We start from the raw sequence: 18,982 nt of genomic DNA on the forward strand, positions 1-18,982 counted from the left end.
CAATAGTACTCCCCAAAATTTACAGAAATGCAATCTCTATTCAAAATACCAATTACTTTTTTCACAGAAATAGAAAAAGAAATTATCCTAAGATTTATATGGAACCACAAAAGAACCTGAATAGTTAAAGCCAGCCTGAGTAAAAACAACACAGCTGGAGGCATCATTTTACCTGACTTGAAAATTTACTACAAAGCTGCAGTAACGAAACTAGCACGGCACTGGCATGAAAACAGACACATAGATGAATAGTAGAGAACAGAGGACACAGATATAAATCCACACATTTTCAGCCAACTCATCTTTGACAAAGGCACCAAAAAGAACACAATAGGGCAAGGACTGTCTCTTCAAGAAATGGTGCTGGGAAAAGTGGGTAACTATATGTAGAAGAGTGAAACTAGACCTTTTTCTCTCACCATACACAAAAATCAAATCAAAATGGATTACAGACTTAAATCTAAGACCTGAAACTCTGAAACTACTGAAAGAATCTTTGGGGAAACACTCCAGGATATTGCTCTGTGCAAAGATGTTTTTTCTAACACCTCAAAAGCACAGGAAACCAAAAAATAGACAAATAGGATTATATCAAGCTAATTTGGTACAGTAAAGGAATCAACAAATAAAAGACGGGCTACAGAATGACAGAAAATATATGCAAACTACCCATCTGACAGGGTATTAAAAACCAGAATAAATTCAGAGTTCAAACAACTCCATAGCAAAAACAAATAATCTGATTTAAAATTTGGCAAAAGATCTGAATATGCATTTTTACAAAGACATACAATGGCCAACAGGCGTATGACATAATGCCCAACATCACTAATCATCAGAGTAATGCAAATAAAAACCATAATGAGATATCCTCTTACCCTAATTAGAATGGTCTTTATTAAAAATATCAAAAATAACAGATTCTGGGAAGGATGTAGAGAAAGAGAAATTCTTGTCCACTGTGGGTGGGAACATGAATTATTGCAGCCACTGTGGAGAACAGTATGGAAATAGAGCTACAATATGACCCACCGATTCCACTATGGTATATATATCTAAAGGAAAATAAATCAATATATCAATGAGATATCTATACTCCCATGTTGACTGCAGTACTATTCAAAATAGCCAAAATATAGAAACAACCTAAATGTCCATCAAGGAATGAATGCATAAAGAAAATGTTGGATATCACAAGAAAAAATATTCAGCCATAAAATAATGAAATCCTGTCATTTGCAGCAACGTGAATAGAACTGGAGATCATTATGTTTACTGAAATAAGCAAAGCACAGAAAGACAAAAATCACATGTTCTCACTCATACATGGGAGCCAAAAAGTGAATCTTCTGAAGATAGGCAGTAGATTGTTACCAGAAGCTGGAAAGCAGAGTAATAGGTGGGATGATAAAGAGTTGATTAATGGGTACAAATACATGGTTTGATAGAAGAAATAAGAGCTAGTGTTAGATAGACCGGTAGGGTGACTATCATTGACAATATTATTGTACATTTCAAAATATGTAGAAGAGAATAATTTGAATATTTCTAGCATAAAGAAAAGAAAAATATTTAACATGATAGATATCCCAAGTACACTGATTTGATCTTTACAAATGTGTGAATGTATCAAATTATCACATATACCCTAAAAAATTAACTGTATACTCAGTCACAATCATTATTAAAAATATATTATCTGATCACTGGACAATTACATTAGAAATTAACTATTACAAATAGTAATAAAAGGGTCACAGTTTAGAAAACCTAACAAAAGCCCAAACAATAAATGGCTTAAAAAAATAAATCCCAAAGAAAACTATAAAATACAATGATTGAATGACTGAAAAATACTAAAATACTAAAAACATAAAAAGCAAAATCAAAATTTGTGAGATGCAGCTAAAACAATATCTGGACGTTATTAAAAGTTTCAATATCTTTATTATAAATAAAGTAGTTAAGCATTTAATGCAGGAAGCTAGATGCAATGAAAAGAACAGTAAGAAAGTTGAAGATAATTATAAAAACAAAACACAACTTAATAACCGAGAAAATCATTGACGAAAATGATTTTTAAAACAGTTCCTTTGAAAGCTACTAACCTAGGAAGGCCTCTAAGAAGTTTTATTAAAATATATATATATATATATATACGTGCAAAGATTAATGCATTATTCATTTAACAGAATACTATTATACATCAACTAGACTGAGTGACTCATATCTACATGCAGCAATATAGAGAAATCACAAAAACATGTATTAAGAAATAAAGTTGCAATTAAAATTTCTGTAGTTTACTGGTTGAGTTACTAACTGAAAAATGTTTTATATATTTATATGTAGCAATATAGAGAAATCACAAAAACATGTATTAAGAAAGTTGTGATTAAAATTTCTGTAGTTTGCTTGTTTAGTTACTAACTGAACAATGTTTTATATGTTTATATGTATATATATGTGCATACATACATATACATGCATACATATGTATGTTGTAGATACTCATGTAATAAAATTGCCTATAACTTTTTATTAGTAATTGAACCATATGGCATAATGTTAGAATTTTAAAATATTTTTTAAAGTAAGAAAATAATACATATATGCTTGAAGTTATTTTTTCCATCTCTTTTCTGTCATATTGCCTTTTCCTCCCAACAGAAGTAGCCATTATGCTGAGGTCAATATTGTTGTTTATTTTTCTTTTCCAGCTAGTTCTTTCTGTATTTTGAGGAAACAAAATCTTTTATTTTGAATGTTATCTGAAACAAAATACTGAGTAATGTCAGGCCTCTGAGCCCAAGCCAAGCCATCACATCCCCTGTGACTTGCACGTATATACGCCCAGATGGCCTGAAGTAACTGAAGAATCACAAAAGAAGTGAATATGCCCTGCCCCACCTTAACTGATGACATTCCACCACAAAAGAAGTGTAAATGGCCGGTCCTTGCCTTAACTGATGACATTACCTTGTGAAAGTCCTTTTCCTGGCTCATCCTGGCTCAAAAAGCACCCCCACTGAGCACCTTGCGACCCCCACTCCTGCCCACCAGAGAACAAACTCCCTTTGACTGTAATTTTCCTTTACCTACCCAAATCCTATAAAACGGCCCCACCCTTATCTCCCTTCACTGACTCTTTTCGGACTCAGCCCGCCTGCACCCAGGTGAAATAAACAGCCATGTTGCTCACACAAAGCTGTTTGGTGGTCTCTTCACACGGACGTGCATGAAATTTGGTGCTGTGACTCGGATCGGGGGACCTCCCTTGGGAGATCAATCCCCTGTACTCCTGTTCTTTGCTCCGTGAGAAAGATCCACCTATGACCTTAGGTCCTCAGACCGACCAGCCCAAGAAACATCTCACCAATTTCAAATCTGGTAAGCGGCCTCTTTTTACCCTCTTCTCCAACCTCCCTCACTATCCCTCAACCTCTTTCTCCTTTCAATCTTGGCGCCACACTTCAATCTCTCCCTTCTCTTAATTTCAATTCCTTTCATTTTCTGGTAGAGACAAAGGAGACACGTTTTATCCATGGACCCAAAACTCCGGCGCCAGTCACGGACTGGGAAGACAGCCTTCCCTTGGTGTTTAATCATTGCAGGGACGCCTCTCTATTCACCCACGTTTCAAAGGTGTCAGACCACGCATGGACGCCTGCCTTGGTCCTTCACCCTTAGCGGCAAGTCCCGCTTTTCTGGGGAAGGGGCAAGTACCCCAACCCCTTCTCTCCTTGTCTCTACCCCTTCTCTGCTTTTCTGGGAGAGGGGCAAGTACCCCTCAACCCCTTCTCCTTCACCTTTAGCAGCAAGTCCTGCTTTTCTAGGAGAGGGCCAAGTACCCCTCAACCTCTTCTCCTTCACCCTTAGCGGCAAGTCCCGCTTTTCTGGGGGAGGGGCAAGTACCCCTCAACCCCTTCTCCTTCACTCTTAGTGGCAAGTCCCACTTTTCTAGAGGAGGGGCAAGTACCCCAACCTCGTATCTCTGTGCCCCAATACCTTATTTCCGTGCCCCAACCTCTTATATCTCTGCACCCCAATCCCTTATTTCAGTGCCCCCACCCCTTATTTCCATGCCCCTACCCCTTATTTCTGTGCCCCTACCCCTTATTTCTGTGCCCCTACCCCTTATTTCTGTGCCCCTACTTACCCCTTATTTCCGTGCCCCTACCCCTTATTTCCGTGCCCCTACCCCTTATTTCCGTGCCCCTTCCCCTTATTTCCATGCCCTGACCCCTTATTTCTGCGCCCCATCCCTTATTTCTGCATCCCAACCTGTTATCTCTGTGCCCCAACCTCTTATCTCTGCGCCCCAACCCCTTTTCCCACTTTTCTGGAAGGTAAGAACCCCCAAACCCCTTCCCTCTGTTTTTCTCTCTTTTCTCTAGGCTTGCTTCCTTCACTATAGGCAACCTTCCACCCTCCATTCCTCCTTCTGCTCCCTTGGCCTGTGTTCTCAAAAACTTAAAACCTCTTCAACTCACACCTGACCTAAAACCTAAATGCCTTATTTTCTTCTGCAATGCCGCTTGACCCCAATACAAACTCAACAGTAGTTCCAAATAGCCAGAAAATGGCACTTTGAATTTTTCTATCCTGCAAGATCTAAATAATTCTTGTCGTAAAATAGGCAAATGGTCTGAGGTGCCTGACGTCCAGGCATCCTTTTACACATCAGTCTCTTCCTAGTCTCTGTGCCCAGTGCAACTCGTCCCAAATCTTCCTTCTTTCCCTCCCGCCTGTCCCCTCAGTACCAACCCCAAGCGTCGCTGAGTCTTTCTAATCTTCCTTTTCTACAGACCCATCTGACCTCTCCCTTCCTCCCCAGGCTGCTCCTTGCCAGGCCGAGCTAGGTCCCAATTCTTCCTCTGCCTCTGCTCCTCCACCCTATAATCTTTTTATCACCTCCCCTCCTCACACCTGGTCCGGCTTACAGTTTCGTTCTGTGACTAGCCCTCCCCCACCTGCCCAGCAATGTACTCTTAAAAAGGTGGCTGGAGCCAAAGGCATAGTCAAGGTTAATGCTCCTTTTCTTTATCCCAAATCAGAAGCATTTAGGCTCTTTTTCATCAAATATAAAAATCCAGCCCAGTTCATGGCTCCTTTGGCAGCAACCCTGAGATGCTTTACAGCCCTAGACCCTAAAAGGTCAAAAGGCCGTCTTATTCTCACTATACATTTTATTACCCAATCTGCTCCCGACATTAAATAAAACTCCAAAAATTGGAATCTGGCCCTCAAACCCCACAACACGACTTAATTAACCTCACCTTCAAGGTGTATAATAACAGAAAAAAGTTGCAATTCCTTGCCTCCGCTGTGAGACAAACCCCAGCCACATCTCCAGCACACAAGAACCTCCAAATGCCTGAACCACAGCAGCCAGGCGTTCCTCCAGAACCTCCTCCCACAGGAGCTTGCTACAAGTGCCAGAAATCTGGCCACTGGGCCAAGGAATGCCCGCAGCCCGGGATTGCTCCTAAGCCGCGTCCCATCTGTGTAAGACTCCACTGAAAATCGGACTGTTCAACTCACCTGGCAGCCACTCCCAGAGCCCCTGGAACTCTGGCCCAAGGCTCTCTGACTGACTCCTTCCCAGATCTTCTCAGCTTAGCGGCTGAAGACTGACACTGCCCGATCGCCTCGGAAGCCCCCTAGACCATCACGGACGCCGAGCTTCGGGTAACTCTCACAGTGGAAGGTAAGCCCGTGCCCTTCTTAATCAATACAGAGGCTACCCACTCCAATTACCTTCTTTTCAAGGGCCTGTTTCCCTTGCCTCCATAACTGTTGTATTGACGGCCAGGCTTCTAAACCTCTTAAAACTCCCCAACTCTGGTGCCAACTTAGACAATACTCTTTTAAGCACTCCTTTTTAGTTATCCCCACCTGCCCAGCTCCCTTATTAGGCTGAGACACTTTAACTAAATTATCTGCTTCCCTGACTATTCCTGGACTACAGCTGCATCTCATTGCCTCCCTTCTTCCCAATCCAAAGCCTCCTTTGCATCCTCCTCTTGTATCCCCCCACCTTAACCCACAAGTATAAGATACCTCTACTCCCTCCTTGGTGACCGATCATGCACCCCTTACCATCTCGTTAAAACCTAATCACCCTTACCCCACTCAATGCCAATATCCCATCCCGCAGCATGCTTTAAAAAGATTAAAGCCTGTTATCACTCGCCTGCTACAGCATGGCCTTTTAAAGCCTATAAACTCTTCTTACAATTCCCCTATTTTACCTGTCCTAAAACCAGATAAGCCTTACAAGTTAGTTCAGGATCTGCGCCTTATCAACCAAATTGTTTTGCCTATCCACCCTGTGGTGCCCAACCCGTACACTCTTTTGTCCTCAATACCTTCCTCCACAACTCACTATTCTGTGCTTGATCTTAAAGATGCTTTTTTCACTATTCCCCTGCACCCCTTGTCACAGCCTCACTTTGCTTTCACTTAGACTGACCCTGACACCCATCAAGCTCAGCAAATTACCTAGGCTATTCAGCCGCAAATCTTCGCAGACAGCCCCCATTACTTCAATCAAGCCCAAATTTCTTCCTCATCTGTTACCTATCTCGGCATAATTCTCAAAAAAACACACGTGCTCTCCCTGCCAATCGTGTCCTACTGATCTCTCAAACCCAAGCACCTTCTACAAAACAACAACTCCTTTCCTTTCTAGGCATGGTTAGCGCGGTCAGAATTCTTACACAAGAGCCAGGACCACACCCTGTAGCCTTTCTGTCCAAACAACTTGACCTTACTGTTTTAGCCTAGCCCTCATGTCTGCGTGCAGCGGCTGCCGCTGCTTTAATACTTTTAGAGGCCCTCAAAATCACAAACTATGCTCAACTCACTCTCTACAGTTCTCATAACTTCCAAAATCTATTTTCTTCCTCATACCTGACGCATATACTTTCTGCTCCCCAGCTCCTTCAGCTGTACTCACTCTTTGTTGAGTCTCCCACAGTTACCGTTGTTCCTGGCCCAGACTTCAATCCGGCCTCTCACGTTATTCCTGATACCACACCTGACCCCCATGACTGTATCTCTCTGATCCACCTGACATACACCCCATTTCCCCAAGTTTCCTTCCTTCCTTTTCCTCACCCTGATCACGCTTGATTTATTGATGGCAGTTCCACCAGGCCTAATCGCCACACACCAGCAAAGGCAGGTTATACTATAGTACTAGCCACTAGCCCGCCTCTTAGAACCTCTCATTTCCTTTCCATCGTGGAAATCTATCCTCAAGGAAATAACTTCTCAGTGTTCCATCTGCTATTCTACTACTCCTCAGGGATTATTCAGGCCCCCTCCCTTCCCTACACATCAAGCTCAAGGATTTGCCCCCACTTAGGACTGGCAAATTAGCTTTACTCAACATGCCCTGAGTCAGATAACTAAAATACCTCTTAGTCTAGGTAGATAATTTCACTGGATAGGTAGAGGCCTTTTCTACAGGGTCTGAGAAGGCCACCACAGTCATTTCTTCCATTCTGTCAGACATAATTCCTCAGTTTAGCCTTCCCACCTCAATACAGTCTGATAACAGACGAGCCTTTATTAGTCAAATCAGCTAAGCAGTTTTTCAGGCTCTTAGTATTCAGTGAAACCTTTATATCTCTTATGGTCCTCTGTCTTCAAGAAAAGTAGAATGGACTAAAGGTCTTTTAAAAACACACCTCACCAAGCTCAGCCACCAACTTAAAAAGGACTGGACAATACCTTTACCACTTTCCCTTCTCAGAATTCAGGCCTGTCCTCAGAATGCTACAAGGTACAGCCCATTTAAGCTCCTGTATAGATGCTCCTTTTTATTAGGCCCCAGTATCATTCCAGACACCAGACCAACTTAGACTGTGCCCCCAAAAAACTTGTCATCCCTACTATCTTCTGTCTAGTCATACTCCTATTAACCTTCTCAGCTACTCATACATGCCCTGCTCTTGTTTACACTGCTGGTTTACACTGTTTTTCCAAGCCATCACAGCTAATATCTCCTGGTGCTATCCCCAAACTGCCACTCTTAACTCTTGAAGTAAATAAATAATCTTTGCTGGCAGGAATATGCTGAATCTCCTTAGGCACTCTCTAATCAGATATCCTGAGTCGTCCCAATTCTTAGACCTTTTATACCTGTTTTTCTCCTTCTGTTATTCCATTTAGTTTCTCAATTCATCCCAAACCGTATCTAGGCCATCACCAATCATTCTATACGACAAATGTTTCTTCTTACATCCCCATAATATCACCCCTTACCACAAGACCTCCCTTCAGCTTAATCTCTCCCACTGTAGGTTCCCATGCCAACCCTAATCCCGCTTGAAGCAGCCCTGAGAAACATCGCCCATTCTCTCTCCATACCACCCCCCAAAAATTTTCGCCGCCCCAACACTTCAACACTATTTTGTTTTATTTTTCTTATTAATATAAGAAGGCAGGAATGTCAGGCCTCTGAGCCCAAGCCAAGCCATCACATCCCCTGTGACTTGCACGTATATACGCCCAGATGGCCTGAAGTAATTGAAGAATCACAAAAGAAGTGAATATGCCCTGCCCCACCTTAACTGATGACATTCCACCACAAAAGAAGTGTAAATGGCCGGTCCTTGCCTTAACTAATGACATTACCTTGTGAAAGTCCTTTTCCTGGCTCATCCTGGCTCAAAAAGCACCCCCACTGAGCACCTTGCGACCCCCACTCCTGCCCACCAGAGAACAAACCCCCTTTGACTGTAATTTTCCTTTACCTACCCAAATCCTATAAAATGGCCCCACCCTTATCTCCCTTCCCTGACTCGCTTTTCGGACTCAGCCCACCCGCACCCAGGTGAAATAAACAGCCATGTTGCTCACACAAAGCCTGTTTGGTGGTCTCTTCACAGGGACGCACATGAAAAGTAATAGCATAGAAAAGTGGGGATTTACCTTCTTTAGAAAGTTTTAAATTTATCCTTTGTGGGGCACAGTATAATATAAAATGTTTAAATTGGGCAATTATCTAGATTATTTAATATGCAATTATTTTTCAAATTAGGAGTACCATAAAGCATGGTTTAATCTTGGCCTAATCTTGACATCACAAATCAGAAAATATAGCATGTTGGTTATTTTTAGGCATCCAATTATACAAGCTTTTTGAGAAAGGTGGGGAACTGGACAAAACTTGCTAATAGTTGAAAGAGTAAGTACTAAATAGTCTTATTCACAAAGAAGCCATAGTATCTAGAAATGACATATAAAATAAGGAGTATTGTACATTTGTATTAGGTATTACTTAATTAAATACTGGGCAATAATCAAATGTTCCACTGCTGGCGCTTTTATGTTTTGTGATATTGGACACTAAGATCAGGATGGCTGAGATTTAACCTCATTCTTTTTAATCAAGAATTTTTGGAGATCCTTCCCTTACATTCTCAGCTATCGTTAGCCTTCTGAAAAAAGATTGAAAATAGAGTAAATTTGTAATTTACACCATATACCTTCGTTTTCTATACTTTTTCTCATTTTTTGGTCCTTCCTAGATTCCCTAATCCCACTGTGGACAATCCAAATTATTTCAGAACTCCCATGGAGCTCTGCTCTTTGCTGCAGAACTAATAGGGTGACGTTTATTAAGATACTGATAATCACGTATTACCTCCCAACTGGATTTGTAACTTAATGTTTGTGAAAATAACTCACAATATAGTTTCTCTTTTTCTGTTTTAGGAAATTATAACTCTCTTTTGACAATTTTATATTCGAGCATTTTCTTTTACTTGTCCAAGAAGCTATTTTCTTCTTTGAAAGGATTAAAAGCCAGCAAATTAATGCTGGCATTGAGGCCCAAGGCCAAAATGAAATCAGTGTTTTCATAGTACCAATAATATTATGGACAAATAAAGTATGAAACAGAAATGGAAAATGGAATCACCATTCACTACAGATCTTGAGAGTACTGGCTCATTTGGCAACGTGGAAAGAAGCGTAGAAAGGCAGTGCTTGGCGAAAGTCAATGCCCAGTGCTTTCTGAACAAAAGGTGGCTTTTTGCATTACATACTCCATCCCCCAAAGACTTACAGGCTGCTTTTATGTATGTAACTGAGTGTGTGTGCATATATATTCCACTCAGTAAAGATATCATAGTAATTAATCCCCACCATCGATGAAAATTCGATTTCTGACACAGGTAGCCTATGAGTGTTCTCCCTCTGGAATAAAATAAGATATCCATTTTATGTACCGTTCCCCTGTTTTTGGAAACCTTTAATTTTAATTACAACAGTACATACAGACTGATTAATGATTACACAATCTTACTCCCAGCTGGGGTAAAGGCCACTATCAGCCAGTCTAATTGCCTTTGACTCACTCTAGATTACACTGTTGGGTCCTTTTACAGTTTATCAGTCCCTAGGATCTTTCTTTAAAATTAACAACTAAATTACCTTTCTCGAGGAGATACTGTGCTTGAATACCCTGAGGGGAAAACTATCATTTACTAAGTACAGTATTTCCATATGGCAAGAATCTCCTCCATGAGTTGCAACTGACAAATCGATGGAATCTCAGCTTTTCTTTACTTCCTTTTTTTCTATCTCCTTTTCACATTTCAGAGAATTCTGTATATCTTCCCAACTCAAAAACTCACAGATGCTTGCAAAGCATATGTTTTGCCTGTTGTATTTTGCAACTGTGGATAAGATAGTCTAAAATTCTTTTCACACAAATGCAAAGATATTTAAAAGATTTTTCACAAAAATGCAATTATCCCCAAATATACCACATCAATATTTCCATTTTTTGGAGGCTGAATACATACATTATATTCCAGTATGTCCCTGTGAATAAATAAAGGCTAAGTCATGTTTTTAAAACACATTAGTCAAATTAATGTATTACCACTCACTGAAATTTTATATATGCTCTTCTACCTCTTCCATTTTAAAGTATACAGACAATACTAATCCATGTAAAATCCCTACATTCTTAGAAATGAGCACATATTTATTAATATATTTTTACCAGACATTGAGCAAGCCTTTAAAAGTAATATATTTTAAGTAACATTCTTAGAACAAAAAGTAAAAATAACCTAAAACAATAACAAAATACAAGATATAGTCCTTTACCACAACAACTTTATTGTGCTGGACAATATATAAACATACTAATATATTCCTAGTGGTACAAAGCAGCATGTAAGCCATTGCCTACTGGGGTAGGGTGCTCATGTGTTCTATGGGAACAATTAATTTGAGCTGGAATGCTCAGGGAAAACATAGTGAAAAGAAGAGCCCAAATAGTTTACCCTGTGTGTGGATATATAGAGACCAAGCGGACTGGAGGATTATAGTTAGAAAATAGAGTAAGTCTTGTTTAGGGAAGAGCAAAGTGTCTGACCTTTACTAAAGCAAAAGATCTACACTGGGAAATAGCAAAGTTAAAATTAGATCAAAAGAGCAGTTTGCATTGTGGAGGATCTTAAAAAGGACATTTTACTGGAAAAAAAAAAGCAGAGATCCATTAGAGGTTTTGAGTTGGTAAATGAAATGGTAAAATCTGTGATTTAAGAAATAAATTTAGAGCAATATTTATTCATGTATGTTCTCAGGAATAGTAATTAATGGGGTTACTACAAAAGTGTCTGCAAGGTCAAATACATGTGAGAATAGAAAATACTGCGAGTTTTCTCTACGACTTTAAGATGTTAATAGATATTTTGACTCTCCTAAACAAAAATACAGGATTTTGCCAATGTGACCAGGGAACCCTTTCTAGGAAAACCATGCATGGATCAAGGATCCCATATGTAGTGGCACCAATCTAACTCTATAAACTGAGATATGTAAGAAATGTACTGTTCCACATTTTAAGTAGCTCATTTAATTTCTACTTTGATCCTTTCTTCTCAGATTGTAGAACCTCAAGATTTCTTCTTTTTCCCCATGGGGGTGTGTTCTGGAGTCTAATTGTGCCAAGGAATTAGAGAGTTGTAGAATAGTAGAGTGGCACTTATCTGGTCCTCTCTGTCATCTACATAAGTTGGCATCTGTGAGATGGTCTAACCACTATCTGGTCCCGAACAATTGGTCTGTACAACTGTTGCTGAGACATGTCTCATTCAAATCCACTGGCTCTCTTTACTTCCATACTATTCTTGGGCTGATGGAATAATTGTCCTGATTTGTTCTATGATGAGGTACAAGAAACTGTATGAATGTGCAGAGCTCCAAACTCACAAGCCACAAGAGCTCTTTTCTTCTCATATTTCTGCTATAACTTCTCTTCTTTGAGCTAAGGGCCCAATTACCATAAAGGAAGATGGATGGGGGCAAGAAATACCTGAGAAAAAAATGTGTTATTATTTTAAAGATATTTCCTTCCACTCAGGGAATACTCTTTAGGAAATGCTAAAGAATGGAGGGTTATAAACTGATCAGTAAAAGGATGTGTGTAGTAGTGATGCTGCCTTGAGTTGTGATTATTATATGTGGCAGATTACACTAATAGCTCTCAATAGCAATGAATTACACTTTGTTTTATAGCTTTGTATTTTGTCTTTACATCCCTTGTGCCATCTCCTGCATTGACTCTAAGCTTGACCATGTGACTCTGGACATCGATCAACATGACATTAGCAAATGTGAAGCAAACAGAGGCTTGAACAGCATTTACCCTTTCTTGCTGCTGTATACACTTCTTCCGCCAAACAAATAAGGCTGAGATGGCTTATTAAAGACATGAGGACCAAATGAGAGCAAACACTAACCAATAGACACATAAGTTAGCCTCAGTGGAGCTGCGAGCTGACTGACGATGCGTGAGGACCCAGGTAAGACCAGAAGAAGAACTGCACAGCTGAGCCTCCACCAAAACTCTAATGTGAGTTATGAACAAATAAAATGGTTGCCTAGGATATCGAGTTGCAGAGTAATTTTTATTGCATCAGTAAATATATACACAATACAATACAATAAAATGTAGTACAACAGACTCCTGGTTTAAAAATGCCATGATAGATTCAAGCTGGCTTCACTCTCAGGAACCAAATGTGAGAATGCATTAGTTCTCAGAGCCACAAAGAAGTGAAAAACATCTGAGCAAATGGTAAGAATATTGGATTTTCATGTTTGTGATGACCCTCCCCAACCCCTAATCTATCTGGCACCAAAATGCAGAAAATTTCCCCTGAATCATGGTTTCTACACTGAAAAACATGAGATTGAGGTGGACACCAGCTTCCTCACCATCTTGGGTTCCCTGGCAGGAGGCCAGTCTCTGCCTCACCCCAGGGGAAGCATTAGGGTGCCTGAGGAAAGAAATATCCATGAGGACTGTTGCAGACAAAGGGAGGAAGTGGGACTACTATCCCCAGCCCTGGAAACTCTGCTTTGTGACTCCACCAAAGCAGATATTAAATCAGAGTCGTGGTTCAGCAGCACCACATTATAGGATGTATGTTGCACAGGGGCCCTGGATACGAACCCTTAGCCAGTCTTTCCACGCTGCCTTAATATTCCCTTTAGGACTTTCCATGTTCAGGATAGGCAGTGCTCTGAGTGCTTGCTAGAGCCAAGACAAACCTGGGCTTAAGGTGCCATCTAGTGCCAAAAAGAAGGCAACAATCTTGTGGGGAAAAAGAAATTTAACAGTCAAATTACAAAGAATCTCTAAGCAAGCATACTGAATATAAGCCAAAACAAGCAAGACAGAGAAGATTAGAATACATAACCAATCCATCAATGCAAAGGCACAGATATATATCCACAAGAAACAGCAGCAAACAGGGAATCATGACCTCTCCAAATGAACAAAGCAAGGAACCAGTGACTGACCCTAATGAGATGGTGATATGTGAGCTTTCTGATCAAGAATGCAAAATAGCAATTTTAAGCAAACTCATTAACCTCTAAGATAGCACAGAAAAGCTACTTAAAACTTACCAATAAATTTCACGAAGATATTGAAATGATTTTAAAAAAATCAAAGAGAAATCCTGAAACAGAGAAATACATTTATATTTGCTGAACTGAAAAATTCACTACAGGCTCTCAACAGTGGAATGAATCAAGCAAAGAAAAGAATCAGTGGGCTCAAAGACAGACGATTTGAAATTATGCAGTCAGAGGAGAAAAAAAAACAAAACAGAATACAAAGGAATGAAAATCGCCTACAAGACAAAATTACCTCAAAAGACCAAATCTAAGAAATATTGCTGCCCAAGAAGGAGTGAAGCAAAAGTAAGGTGTAGAAAGCCTTAATCAAAGAAATAACAAAAAATTTCCCAAACTTGAGAAAGATCTGAGTATTAGGTACAGAAAAGTGAGAGAACACCAAACATATTTGACCCACACAAGACAACCCCAAGACATACAATAATTAAACTCTCAAAAGTCAAGGACAAAGAGAGGATGTTAAAAGCAGCAAGAGAAAAGAAGCAAATAACATAGAAAAGAGCTCCAATTTATCTGGCAACAGAGTGACAATGGAATCCATACAGGCCAGGAGGGAGTGAGAAGACATTTGCGAAGTGCTGAAAGAAGAAAACAACGGAGCTTGAGAACGAGATGACTAATAGCAGTGACTTGGAAAAGTAAGAAATTCAACAGCCAAATTACAAAAAAATCTCTTTGCCAATATGAAAGAGAAAAATATCCCTGAACAGAGAAATATCAGGGTGTGGCACCCTGAATATCAGTTGTGAGCCCCAATGATGATGTATATTCCACCGATCTTGATTATATTTTAGGAATGTATCAAATCATCACATAATGAGATAGTTTGAGTATTTGTTCACTCCAAATCTCTTTTTGATACCTGATCTGAAATGTGATAGGTGTGGCTAAGTGGGAGGTGTTTGGGTCATGGGGGTGGATCCCTCATGAATGGCTTGGTGCCCTCCCCAAGGTAATGAGTGAGGGCTTGCTCTATTAGTTCACAGGAAAACTGATGGCTTAAAGTGGCTGGCATTTCCTCCCATCTCTCTTGCTTCCTCTCTTGCCATGTGACCCACCTGCTCTCCCTTCACTTTCTGCCATGTGTAAGAGCTTCCTGAGTCCCTCACCAGAAGCAAATGCTGATGCCATGCTTCTTGTAAAATCTGCACAACCTTAAGCCAAATAAAATTCTTTTATTTATAAATGACCACACCTCAGGTATTGTTTTATAGCAACACAAAACAGACTAATATGCATATACACAATATGTGCATTTTTATTAATAATAATAAAGTAATACAACATGGAAGAAATGGGAAGATAGAAAATCATGTGGGAATATTTTCTCAAACACAGATGCATGGGATTAGGAAAAGGAAAGTTCAAATGGGAGGAGCTGGGATCTTGGAATGTCCTCATTCAGTGATCACAGTGAAGGAGGAGCAGGTGACCTTCTCAGCAGATGACCTGTGAGCCAACCTTATGAAGAATGAGCAGATGGAGTCCTGGGTCCTGCATCATTGTGCCTGGGGCTTGCCCTGGACTCCAGGACAGCCACTGCCTAAGCATCTCTCATGACTCCTGGCATCCCCACTCACTGTTTCTCATCAAAACCAACTGAATTTTCAAGGTACCTGAAGCATCACTGTTGTCACAAGTCATTGAGCTCTTCTCCAAGAGGGAAGTGATGTCTTCTCCAAATATGCTGAGGCAGTTTTCAATGAGAAATTGTACAATAGAAACCTGTAACACAAAAGGGAAAAATAGGGTGCTCTTTTCATTTGGCATAGCTATAAATCATATTTCATCTATGAATCTTGGAGTGAAAAAACATGAAAATCAGAATTCTAAGAAAAAATCAGAGTAGATGTAGGAAGATATGAACCAGTTTTCTCTAAGAAAAAACTATGATCTTTTCAACAGCATTTAGGGCACGTATCTTAAAATACTTATAATCAGTGGGCTAAAGTTATAATTTATAGCTTAGCTTAATAGCTAACATTTTACATCGATGGTCACATCCTTAAAAATAGGATAATTTTCAAGCAACTCATATATGATGTTTGGGGTAAGGATATATATTCTCTAAATTTATAAAGCACCCAATGGATAAAAACTTGTGAAATTCACTTGTTAAGTATTTTAAACTTGGGGAGCAGACATTCTCTGAGGGTCTTTTGTGAAGGAAGGAGGCAGCTGGAGAGAAAATCTCTGCTCTTCTAAGTGCAGTAACTCTCCATGCATTGCCTGGCCTCAGGATTGCTCTCTGGGTGATCTTCGGAGAGAGCTGGGGACTTTTTATTAGGTACATTGTAGCTCCATTAGGATATTCTAGAATGTTTTACTAGTTTTCTCATTCAAGTGGCAGAGACAAAATAGTAGCCAAGTAGTTCCCTGAATGCCAATTGTGAGCCCCGATTGACAGAGAAAGGCAATATGTGTGGAGCCATGAGTGTTCATATTATCCAAACCGCCAAAGAAGTGTCAGTAATGACCAGAGGAGCTGGGCCTTATCACTACTGCCATTGTTGAGATGAGGAAATCTTGGCTTGGAATCTTTGCCCCAGGTTACACATCCCTCAGTGATGAGACTGAGAGTTGAATCTTAGCTTGTCAAACTCCAAAGAACAGATTTTTTTTTCTATTACGTCACACCACTTTCTTATCTCTCTGTGGTATAGTCAATCTAGTGTTTTGTCTCCTAGATGGGAAAGGAGAAGTGACTCACTGCTCTCAATTTCCTATTTAACAACCTACCTTCTCATACACCTTCTACCTTCTACAACCCCTAGAATAGTATTAATGAAACTGCCACTTCAGAAGTGTAATTAAAGTGTGCGTCTTAAAAAAAGTGGTTCCTTTGTGTTAATATCCTGAATTTCAGGTTCAAAGTGAGGACTCTGTTCCCCAGGGAATAAAAATGAGAGATCTCATTACCTTTTTGGTGAACTCATTTACCACTTCTGAGCTGCAGGGAGTAGGCAGGAAAATAATGCTTGAGGCTATACACACAGATAAATTATAAGCTGTCATCTGATTGGCTGAGGAATGCTGCTCAGTCTTATGTAACACGCCAAAAAGGTATCACAAGAGAACAACATTGGCCTTTGGCAGCTGGTCTAAAAGCCTAAACACAAAAATATGCACTCTCAAAGCCAGGAATTTTACTCAGGAAGTTGTAAATACAGAGAAATAAAACAAGTATTTTTTTCATATAGCATTTACATAACTCAGTGAAAATACAAAAGAATAGAGAAATATGTTCTTCATATGTAGTAAGACAGCATTTTAAAATGTGTCTTAGGAGATATATCAGAAAATATTTCCTTGTAACCACTACAGTGTTTCCAGTACTTAAGCATAAAAAGGATAAAAATTCCACTTCTGTTAAGATTAAAGGATTACTATATGCCAAAGGATGAATTTTATCAATTCACGGGAGATATTTTGAGTTTTAAGACTGAGTAGTGTAAGATGAAGACATAATTACAGGAGATTTGGGACTAGTGTGGAGTTGAAGAAAGGAGCTGAAACGAGGATGCGAAGGGAAGGGGAAGTCCCAGAGATTCATAACAGAGAGCCCATTTTAATTCATCCAAGCCCGCGTACATGGGTCTTGGCTGAAACCATCGAAAGAGTATCTTTCCCTATTGTCTTTGCCTTATGATCCTGCAGCATCTAAATCATATTTCTAGTCACTGAAGTAAAATTGACAAATCTTCTCTATCAAAGCTAGGGTTCATCATTGTCTAAAGATTTCTCCACTTTGCGATAGATTTGGATGAAAATACTTGACTCCCCCAGAGTTCTCTCTCTTCAAGAGGGCTACCAAAAAGAAGACCAGACAAAATGAGACCTACTAGCAGAGGGGCAGGCAGCTTGTCATTCTCACAAACATCCGTGAGAGAAGCTCCAAACAGCTGTCCTGGGTTTGGGGCAGGTGGAGCCATGCACAGGTTGCCTTGGCAAGGGCTAGAAGCCCACCAAAAGGCCCAGTTTATCATAGAACATCTTCTTTTAACTCCCTTCTGGTCTGAATACATAAGTAAAAAGTGAGATTATTTGATGTAGTAGTTTAATCCGCTTAACTTTATTTTGACTATTTCCATTTTCCAACATGTTTGTTGTGATGTTGAGAAGAGAAACAATCATTTGTTGTGTAGATTTTCCCACATTCTGAAATTGGCTAACTGCATACTTGGTGTTAATGTGTTATTCTTCCCTATATCCCATAGACTGCAGTTAAACCTGGAGGCCTGATCAGACTTATTTTCCCTTCCTCCAGTAGGAATACTTCCTAGACAGTACTAGTTACCACCTCTTGCATTCTATCATAAGGTACTTAAGATCTAGTTGTTCAAGTTTACTGATATTAATTGTAATCAGTGGAGTCACATGTCAGATCCCACTTTAAAACCTAAAAATAGCCAGCATGGTGGCTCATGCCTGTAATCCCAGCTACTCAAAAGGCTGAGTCAGGAGAATTGCTTGAGCCCAGTAGTTAGAGTCTGCAGGAAGCTGTGATGGTGCCATGACACTTTTGCTTGTGTGACAGGGAGACCCAGTCACTACGAGAAAATAAAAAGTTAAAAATACTGGATATTCAAATAAAGTAGAGTTCAGTAATTATCTACTTTCGTAGTATGTCTCCTGCCACTCAGATTTCCTGTTGGACTTTCCGAATACTCAACCATGGTCAACTCTCTCCCATCAAAAGGATCCTGCCCTTCATGACACAACCTGCCTGACCCCACTTCTCAGTCAGCCTCTGGCTTCTTTGTTTTGGAGGCTGCAACTGTTAGGCATCTCCATGGATGACTTGAGTCCACTTTCTCTAGTCAGTCCTTGCTTCTGTGGTAAGATCCCTGGTAGCCCTGGTCCTTGTGACACCCTGCCCAGCTATCTAGAAATAATTTTTACCTACCCAACGACCCTACCAAAGAAATGCTGAAGAAGAGCTTCTCAAGGAAAAGTGATCAGCAATAAAAGGTTGAGTTGAATGTTCCCACTGCTCAACTATAGGTGTTTTCCTAACAAGGTA

At 40.0% G+C, this 18,982-nt stretch overlaps 1 long non-coding RNA gene across 1 annotated transcript; it reads left to right on the forward strand.

Annotated features, from left to right (window-relative positions):
* The first annotated feature begins 3,225 nt into the window (after nt 1–3,225).
* LOC129143763 (uncharacterized) lies at nt 3,226–12,802 on the forward strand. Its single transcript, XR_008547601.1, has 3 exons — nt 3,226–3,390; nt 5,423–5,710; nt 12,602–12,802. It is a non-coding gene; the product is annotated as an uncharacterized LOC129143763 (long non-coding RNA).
* The last annotated feature ends 6,180 nt before the right edge of the window (nt 12,803–18,982 follow it).

Source organism: Pan troglodytes, chromosome 3, assembly GCF_028858775.2.
Source record: "Pan troglodytes isolate AG18354 chromosome 3, NHGRI_mPanTro3-v2.0_pri, whole genome shotgun sequence".
In the NCBI taxonomy this organism is placed as follows: domain Eukaryota; kingdom Metazoa; phylum Chordata; class Mammalia; order Primates; family Hominidae; genus Pan; species Pan troglodytes.